Below are 8058 nucleotides of genomic sequence, written 5' to 3'. Positions count from 1 at the left end.
TCAAACTGTGAAGTTGATTGTTTTAAATTCCATTGACTCAAGCCAACCTCACATGTCAAGAGCTTTTTGCATCCTGGTTTTGTCATCTAATGTATTAGTTATCCCTTCTAGAGGGATAGCTGAAAAACCAAATGTGTCTGGGGGAAAAAAATCTGATCAGCTTGCCATTAATATCTTTATCCAAATCACTGATAAAATTATTAAAATAGCCCGGGGAGGGTCAAGCACTGATGTCTGAGGATGTGCTGAATAATGTTATCTCTGTGGTTACATCTATCAACAAATCTTGCATGATATTAACCTATCCATGGGAGACACTTTATCAGAAGAAAGCCTTTATTAAAGGCTATGCTTTGCTCTACTGAGTCATATATCTAAATATAATCAATGAACAAGGCTCTATCCTAGACCCTTTTCTACCACCCCTCCCCCTTGGTAGGTAACCTTGTCAGCAGCCATGGGTTTAATAATCACTTTTATGAAGATGATCCACATATCTGGCCTCCACTTCTCTCCTGAGCTGCAGTCTTGCATCACGATTACCACTCCCTGAATATAACCCTGTCACCTTTCTGGAGTGGGTAGAGCACTGGGCCTGAAGTTGGGAAGACCCAAGCTCAAATCCAGCTCCGTTCCTTATTGGTTCTATGATCCTGGGCTAAGTCACTTAACTTCTGTCTGCCTCCCAGCTGTAAAATGGGAATAATAGTAGTAGGCACTTATTTCACAGGGTTGTTGTGAGGATAAAATGAGATAATATTTATAAAGCATTTTGCAAATGCCTAGAAATTAGGTAGATGCTTAATAAATCTTTGTTCTCTTTTCCTTCTTCTATTGGGCATTCCAAACTGGATGCCTGATGCAAACTCAATATAACTGAATCTGAGATCCTCATGTGCCCCCATCCCCACCCCCCATAACACATCTCTCTTCCAAATTTCCCTATTTCTGTCTAAGGCACTACTTACCTCCTGGCAGAGAAGTTATGACCTCAAAGTGGAGAAGAAGACATACATTTTTAGACATTGTTCCAGTCTTTTAGGTTGACTTCAGCATTACCTGACTCCTCAGCCTTCCTCATCCAGTCAGCCCACGCATCCAATCAGTTTCTATTTCCACTACATCTCTCACATCCAGTTCCTTTTCTCTACTCACAACCACTAGGTTCTCCCCATCTCCTCTTCGATTATTCCAACAACCTCCTAACTGACTTCTCTTGTCTATGCCTCCTGGCCTTCCTTCTATTCTCTGCTGTGTATTTAAAGGAAATGCTTCAATGACTTTTTTTTTGGGGGGGGAGGTAAGGACAGAGGCAATCGTTATCATTAACTCCCTTCCCCCTCCCACCTATCCCAAACTGAAAAAAATGACATTCTTAAGCAAAACAAATTTCCACACTATGTCTTATTCCGCACCTTGAGTTCATCATTTCTCTGCCAAGAGGTAAGTAACATGCTTTATCTTCAGTTGTCTGGAGCTATGGTTGGCCACTGCATTTATCAGCATTCTGAAGTCTTTCAAACTTGTTTTTCTTTGTAATGTTGTTTTTGTATAAATGAAATATGAGTTTTTAACGCTGGTCTGGAAATTATCTAGGGCACTGTTGTCCACAATACAAAGATCACTTTAAATGGACTTTAAGGTTTTTTTCCTAATGATAAATGTACACTTTTATGTAATTTATACAAATTTATACTTTTCCACCTATAACGATTTTGCCCCTTGACTTAGATTTGCTTAATAGTGCCTCAGAGGTGCAGCCTGATCAAGCAACATGGCAAGGCTAACTGGTTCAAGTGGGAAACAAATCCTCAGAATAGGGCCTTAGCCTCATTAGCACCACACTCTAACCCAGATGGCCCTAAATATCTTTGCAAGGTCACTGACTTCTGTCCTTTAAACTTTCACTTTCCTCCCTGCTGGGAATATCAAACAGGAGTGGGGTGTGGGTGGGAAGGAAATGAAGTTAGGATGTGAAGGAGAGGGGATTTGGCTTTCAAGATGTAGAGTCTCAGCAGAAGAAATCAAAATCCTGTGGGTACGGAATGACGTGCATATCATTCTTATGACCTTTGTCTGCTACTGAACTTGTTCCAAAGGTGCTTTAAGTAAGCCTTTAAGTAAGTTGACATCTCAATGTTCTTTATTCAATTACCAAAAGTGGTTGTAGACTATTAAACATAAAAGGATGATTGCAAGACAGCAATTTGTTGTAGGATCATTCCTATCCAAACTCACTGAAATGGTTCCTAAGAGGCTCAACATATTAATGCCAAACAGTGTGGACACCCACACCGGAAAGATTTAGACAACTGTCGCTCTCAAGAGATCCACCCGCCTCAGCCTTCTTGGTAACAGGCTGCCACCACTCTAATTCTTTTCCTTTCCTTCTTCTTCCAGCAAGTTAATTTCATGATACACATATATTTTGCTGAAATTCTAGTCAGTAATAGCAGACACATCCCCACCTCCTTTGCACTTCCTACATAATTCTTTTGATTAAGGATTAGGGGAAGAACAAATTGTGGAAAATCTTTTCAAATACATCCATGTACACTTTCAGTCTACTCTGTATGGTATATGGTATATGGTATATAATCTCTAAGTTTTGGGCATCATACAGGAAGAAAGAGTATTCACATTGTATAATAATAGATATGAAAATGCTCTGAAACTTGAATCGAGGACTCATAGGTTTACTTTTAGAAAGACTGACTAAAAGGCTATTGCCAAAAATTCAAAGCTTAAGAATATATGTTCTTGAATGTATTTTTGATGATTTTGCAAGATGTTGAGAGCTGGGGCACCAAATTAGGTGTCACAATCTAATTTTAAGTGATAAATAATGTGACCTAACACATTATATGTCTTCAAAATTCTCTAGGGCATAGTAAACATTTTGGCTTTTTTATTATTAAAAGTTTTAACTACATTATTAAGAACTGATGGATTAGTGAACCACGCACAATTTCCTAGAGGGCAACCAGAAGCTCGCTAATTATAGCGAGCTGTAAGAAAGGCTGCCCTGAATCATATTTTATATTATAGCAATAGAGATGCTTATGAATATAATTTTGTTCAATTGAAGCAATTGGAACTACTTTAAAACTGCTGCCTAGCAGAAATCTTTAGGAAACTTGCCTTAATGAATAGCTAAGGATGGTTCATAATTTTCCCAGGTATTGTTTATAATGTAAATGATATGGTACTTGCAAACAGTTTATTTTCTTAAATAACTTAAAACCTTTCCCTTGAAATCTTGCTTAGTTTGCTTAGGAAAAACCTCTTTCCACTACTAACTGTACGAAAGATAAAACAGCTGGCTAGCCTGTGTCCAAATCAATGGGGGATAAATGAACAAGGTTAGATGTAGTAGAGGAAGATGCCACACTGGATCAGAGAAAGAGCCCACCCATTCAATCTAGAGAGAACACAGATGTTCTCCAATCATGGTGTGGCATCTTCAACCAACTACCTACCTCAGACCTTGGTCTAATTTTGATTTAATCATATTAGCTATTTGTCCTTAAACAAATCACTCAGTCTTTCTAAGTCTTAATTTTGTCATGGAGACATCTTGCTTATTTTGCAGGGTTATTGTGAAGATTCTATGGGATACAACCATGGAAGACTGATTATTTTTTTAAATATCAATCCTTAAAAAGTTAGGGATATATTTCCAAACACCCCTAGTTCCTCAAATCAGCATTAACATACACGCTAATGGATCAATCATCTATCTCTCATCCATAAATTTATCTAAGCTCTTCTTATACCTATTATTTTTGGCCTGAACCTTACTGGAGTGGGAGTAGTGAATACTATTGGTTTACTAGTACTATTTTAAGCTATTAAAATTATTAGCAGTATTATTACTATTTTAAGTTATTAAAATTATTACTATTAATACCAGATTATATGCTACTATCATCATTACATTACATATTATTATATTACTGCTATTTTAAGCTATTAAGGTTTAAAACTACACTAAAACTTCTTGGGGCATTCTTTAAAAGAAACGCAAGTTAATTCTATTTCTACTGAAATTATCCCTTTAAGATTTCAAAGGATGTAACTTGGTGCTATTATCCTAGAATCTGAGAAGGAAGTCTATAGTTATTCTATCCATTTCTTTCAATATTTCATGAACTTTAATTAATTCCCCACCCTGAATAATACTAATTTTATTAGCTGATTCTTACACATAAATTCCTCCATCCCTTTTGATGATGTCAGGTCCTTCTTTGGGCCACCCTTTATGTCTAACACTCCAAAGAGTCATGAGGAAAAAATCCTTATACAAATGTGAGCTAGGAGAAAGCGCTGTGGTATGGTGGAAAGAGCCCTACTCTTATTGCTACTGGCAAATCTGAGGAACTCACTCTTTGAGTCTGTTTCTTTAGCTGCAAAATAAGGATAAAAATATTTGCACTACCTGCCTCCCAGCGTTATAGTAAATGGAAGTCACTTTGTAAATCTTATGTAAAGCACAACACAGATTTCAGTTATTGATATACTGTGATGAGCTGGTAACAATAACTTCATGCTAACACATTGCAGACATATCATGCCACGGTTTTGTTCAAAGATAGGATAAAATGTTCTGCCTTGCTTCTGCGATCTCTCTCCTGGAAATGCCTAGCACTTACTTGATTGGCTTATAGACCCACACTGGATCAATGGGATACAGGATCATTGATGTGGAGCTGGAAGGAACCTCGGAGGCCAGCTGGTCCAACCTCTTCATTTTATAGATTATACAAAATGAGGTCCCAAAAAGCTAACTATTCACTCAAAGTCACATGGGTAGGAAGTGGCACAACCAGATTTCAAAGGCAATTCTTCTGCCTCCAGATCCTTCCCTTTCTTGGATGGTCCTCATGGTCATGTCTGCAGACCTTCCCACAGATAGAAGTTGGCCTGCCTTGCAAGGCAGACATTTGTAATAATAACATGCTACGTTTTGGCCAATGGTTCCACAATTTTACACCTACTTCTTTCAGAATTCTGTGTGAAGGCTGCCAGAACTACTGCTTTATTTATACCTACTGTGTCAATTAGGCAGACAGAACATCCTGGGCTTTTATTATTTCCTGTTAGACAAGCTCCTTAGCTCCTAGCTAGCTGTGTGACCTTGGGCAAGTCACACCCATTCACATCATGAGATTCCTCCCGTATAAGGTAAAGAGATGGGGTTCTATGCTCCCTGAGGTCTCTTCAGCTCTAAATCTCTATAATTCTCTCCCTAATTCCTCCCTCCATAAAGAACGAAACGGAAAAAAAAAATCACAGAGCTTCTCCTGTTTTATCTTTTATGTCCCTGACAGTACCTTTTATGCTCCAATGATCTAGGGAGGTCTCACTGATTTTCTAGTTAGCTTCCTGCCTTTGATATTGAAAAGTCTCTTATTAATGGGCTCTGTGTTGGTTGCAAGGTGCTAAACGAATTCTTTTTTTGGTTTAACTTCCTGTTAGCCCCCATGGTCCACCTTGTGTTCTCGCACTTCTCATTATTTGGCTGATGCTTTTTTTTTTAAGGTTGCTTTTCATTTTGCCCGAGTTACTTTTCAAGTGCTAGGGCTCTGGCCTGTATGTGGCAGATGCTTTTCTGTGAATTCCAATAAGGTGTTTTGAAACTGACTCCAAGAAAATGTTTTGCATGACTTCAGGTGTATAATCTATTATTAAACTGTTTGCCTTTTAGGGGAGGAGGGGATGAGAAGGAGGGAAGGGGAGAATTTGCAACTCAAAATTAAAAAAAAAATGAATGTTAAAAAAAGTTTTTTAATATAGTTGAGAAAAATGAGAAAGAAGGAAGGAAGAAAAGAAGGAAGGAAGGAAGGAAGGAAGGAAGGAAGGAAGGAAGGAAGGAAGGAAGGAAGAAAAAGAAAATTCCAGGATTCTTGTGATTATTTGATTTTTTTTAGTAACGAATGCCCACACCTCCTCATAATCCAAAATTAACTAAGTGAATGATGAATTTTTTTAGTTTTTCCCTTCTCCTGTTAAAAGTTGAAATAATCACATCTCTTGCATACATTCATCCACAGACACTTCTTTTACCAGTTTCTATTACAAACAAGCCCAATGCATTACCTTTGTGGGTTCAAAAATTATTTGATCTAGGAAGTTTTCAACTTATACAAAAACCTCTTCTCTACAGCTCTCCCAAATAAGGAAATCTGCCCGTCTTGGTCCAGTGCTTAATTAATCCCTATTGTTGCCTGGCTAGCCAAATTTTGCAGTTTTTCTAATATCACTCCATCCTGGATCAATCTAATTATTCTGACCAGGTCCATAGTATAAACCTATTATCATTTTATTATTTAAGTATAACATTTCTAGTTGGCAATATCCTCTTATTTGAGTAAGGAAGCATTTAAAATTTCATGACAGCTTGGGAGATGACTTGGCTGTCTGCATTTAAAAAATTTGTACTGAAATCTTTTGGGATTTATATCACCTACATTTCTCCTAGCTCCCACTAGCCTTGGCACTGTTCCCATTTACTTCATCAAATTCTGATGTATCATTCCAACTTACACAATCATCAGTTTTATTCTACTTGTGAGTTTTATAACTGCTCTGCCATCTTGTTACTTATCAGAGATCTTGAGGCTTGATGACAGCTTTATTCCTATAAACTAAGTGCATCTATTTTAAAAAGTCTAATTCCAAAATGAAGCTAAGTTTCAAGATGGGAACTCTTGGTCTTGTTTCCTGCATGAAGTATTTAGCTGGATTTTAGAAACACCACTATAGCAGTTGTGTGTTAAATCTCATGCCCTAAAACTCACAGCTGTCCTCTGAGACCCCACTACTGCACTCTTCCACATTACTTGTAACCAGATGTACCAGTATATGGCTGATTCTTCCTATAAGCCTAGAATTTTGCCAATCTTGTGAGTTTAATAAAATCTCTTATTATTACATGGCCTAATTTTGTAGTTTTCTTAATCTCATTCAATTCTGGATTAATCTGATTATCTAAGCTTATTATAAGAGATTATTTTGAGAAGTCTACATTTGTACAGGCAAGTCATTTTGTAATTTCATGGTTATCATAAGCCCAGAGGTATATGCATCTGCAGTCATTCCATCTCCCAACACCAACCTGATCACGTCTGATCTATCAAGTTCTTTCCTTTCCCTCAGAAGAAAATCCATAGTGCAAAGGGAGAAACCAATTTTTTCTAGAGAAACCAATGAAGCTAAGATGTGGAGAGGAGTTCTTAGCAAAACAACATCCATTTCCATTAAAATTACTTAGAAATTTGGAATTTATCAAGTGTCTTTTATATTATGAAGACAGGAAAACTCTAGTCACAAATGTCAAAATACATTAATACATTGTATAAGTTTCTAACTTAACAATAGTTGAGAATATTTACAAAGTACTTTAAAGCTTATAAACAACTTTACAGACACTATCTCATTTGATCTTCACAAGTCTGTAAAGTGGCAATTAGTTATTGATATATTAATCCAGTTTTGCAAGAGAGGAAATAGGCTTAAACTGGTTTAGTTACTTGCCCATGATCACACACAAAGCTTCAGAAGAAGAATTTGAACTCAGGTCACTTAAAGCTAAGTTTTTGGTACTTAACATTTTTAAAAGCTGGAAGTATAACATTTAAATTTTTAAAAAGGAACTTGATTTTCCTTACTGTATGTATGAATAGCATTTTTGATTACTTTAAATGATTAATATAAATTATTTTAATGTTCTTAATTTTCAATGGGAACAAAAAAAATCCTTGATCTTCCCTTGCCAGCCATTATTCTATATCTCTCCTCCTTTTCATGGTTAAACTCCTTGAGAAGACCATCTACAACCAGTGACGACTTCCTTTCTTCTTATTCTCTTCTTAACTCTTTATGGTATGGTTTCCAACCTCATCCTTCAACTGAAACCCCTGACTCCAAAGTTACTAATGATCCCTTAACTGCCTCTTCTCACTTCTCATCTCTGCAGCTCAACACTGTTGGCCATCCTCTTCTCCTGGACATTTGTGATACTAGTCTCTCTGTTCTCTTCCTACATCAAGCCTTCCA

The sequence above is a fragment of the Notamacropus eugenii genome, chromosome 4 (assembly GCF_028372415.1).
Source record: "Notamacropus eugenii isolate mMacEug1 chromosome 4, mMacEug1.pri_v2, whole genome shotgun sequence".
In the NCBI taxonomy this organism is placed as follows: domain Eukaryota; kingdom Metazoa; phylum Chordata; class Mammalia; order Diprotodontia; family Macropodidae; genus Notamacropus; species Notamacropus eugenii.
The sequence above is the reverse complement of the archived record's forward strand: the minus strand, read 5'-3'. Positions refer to the sequence as shown.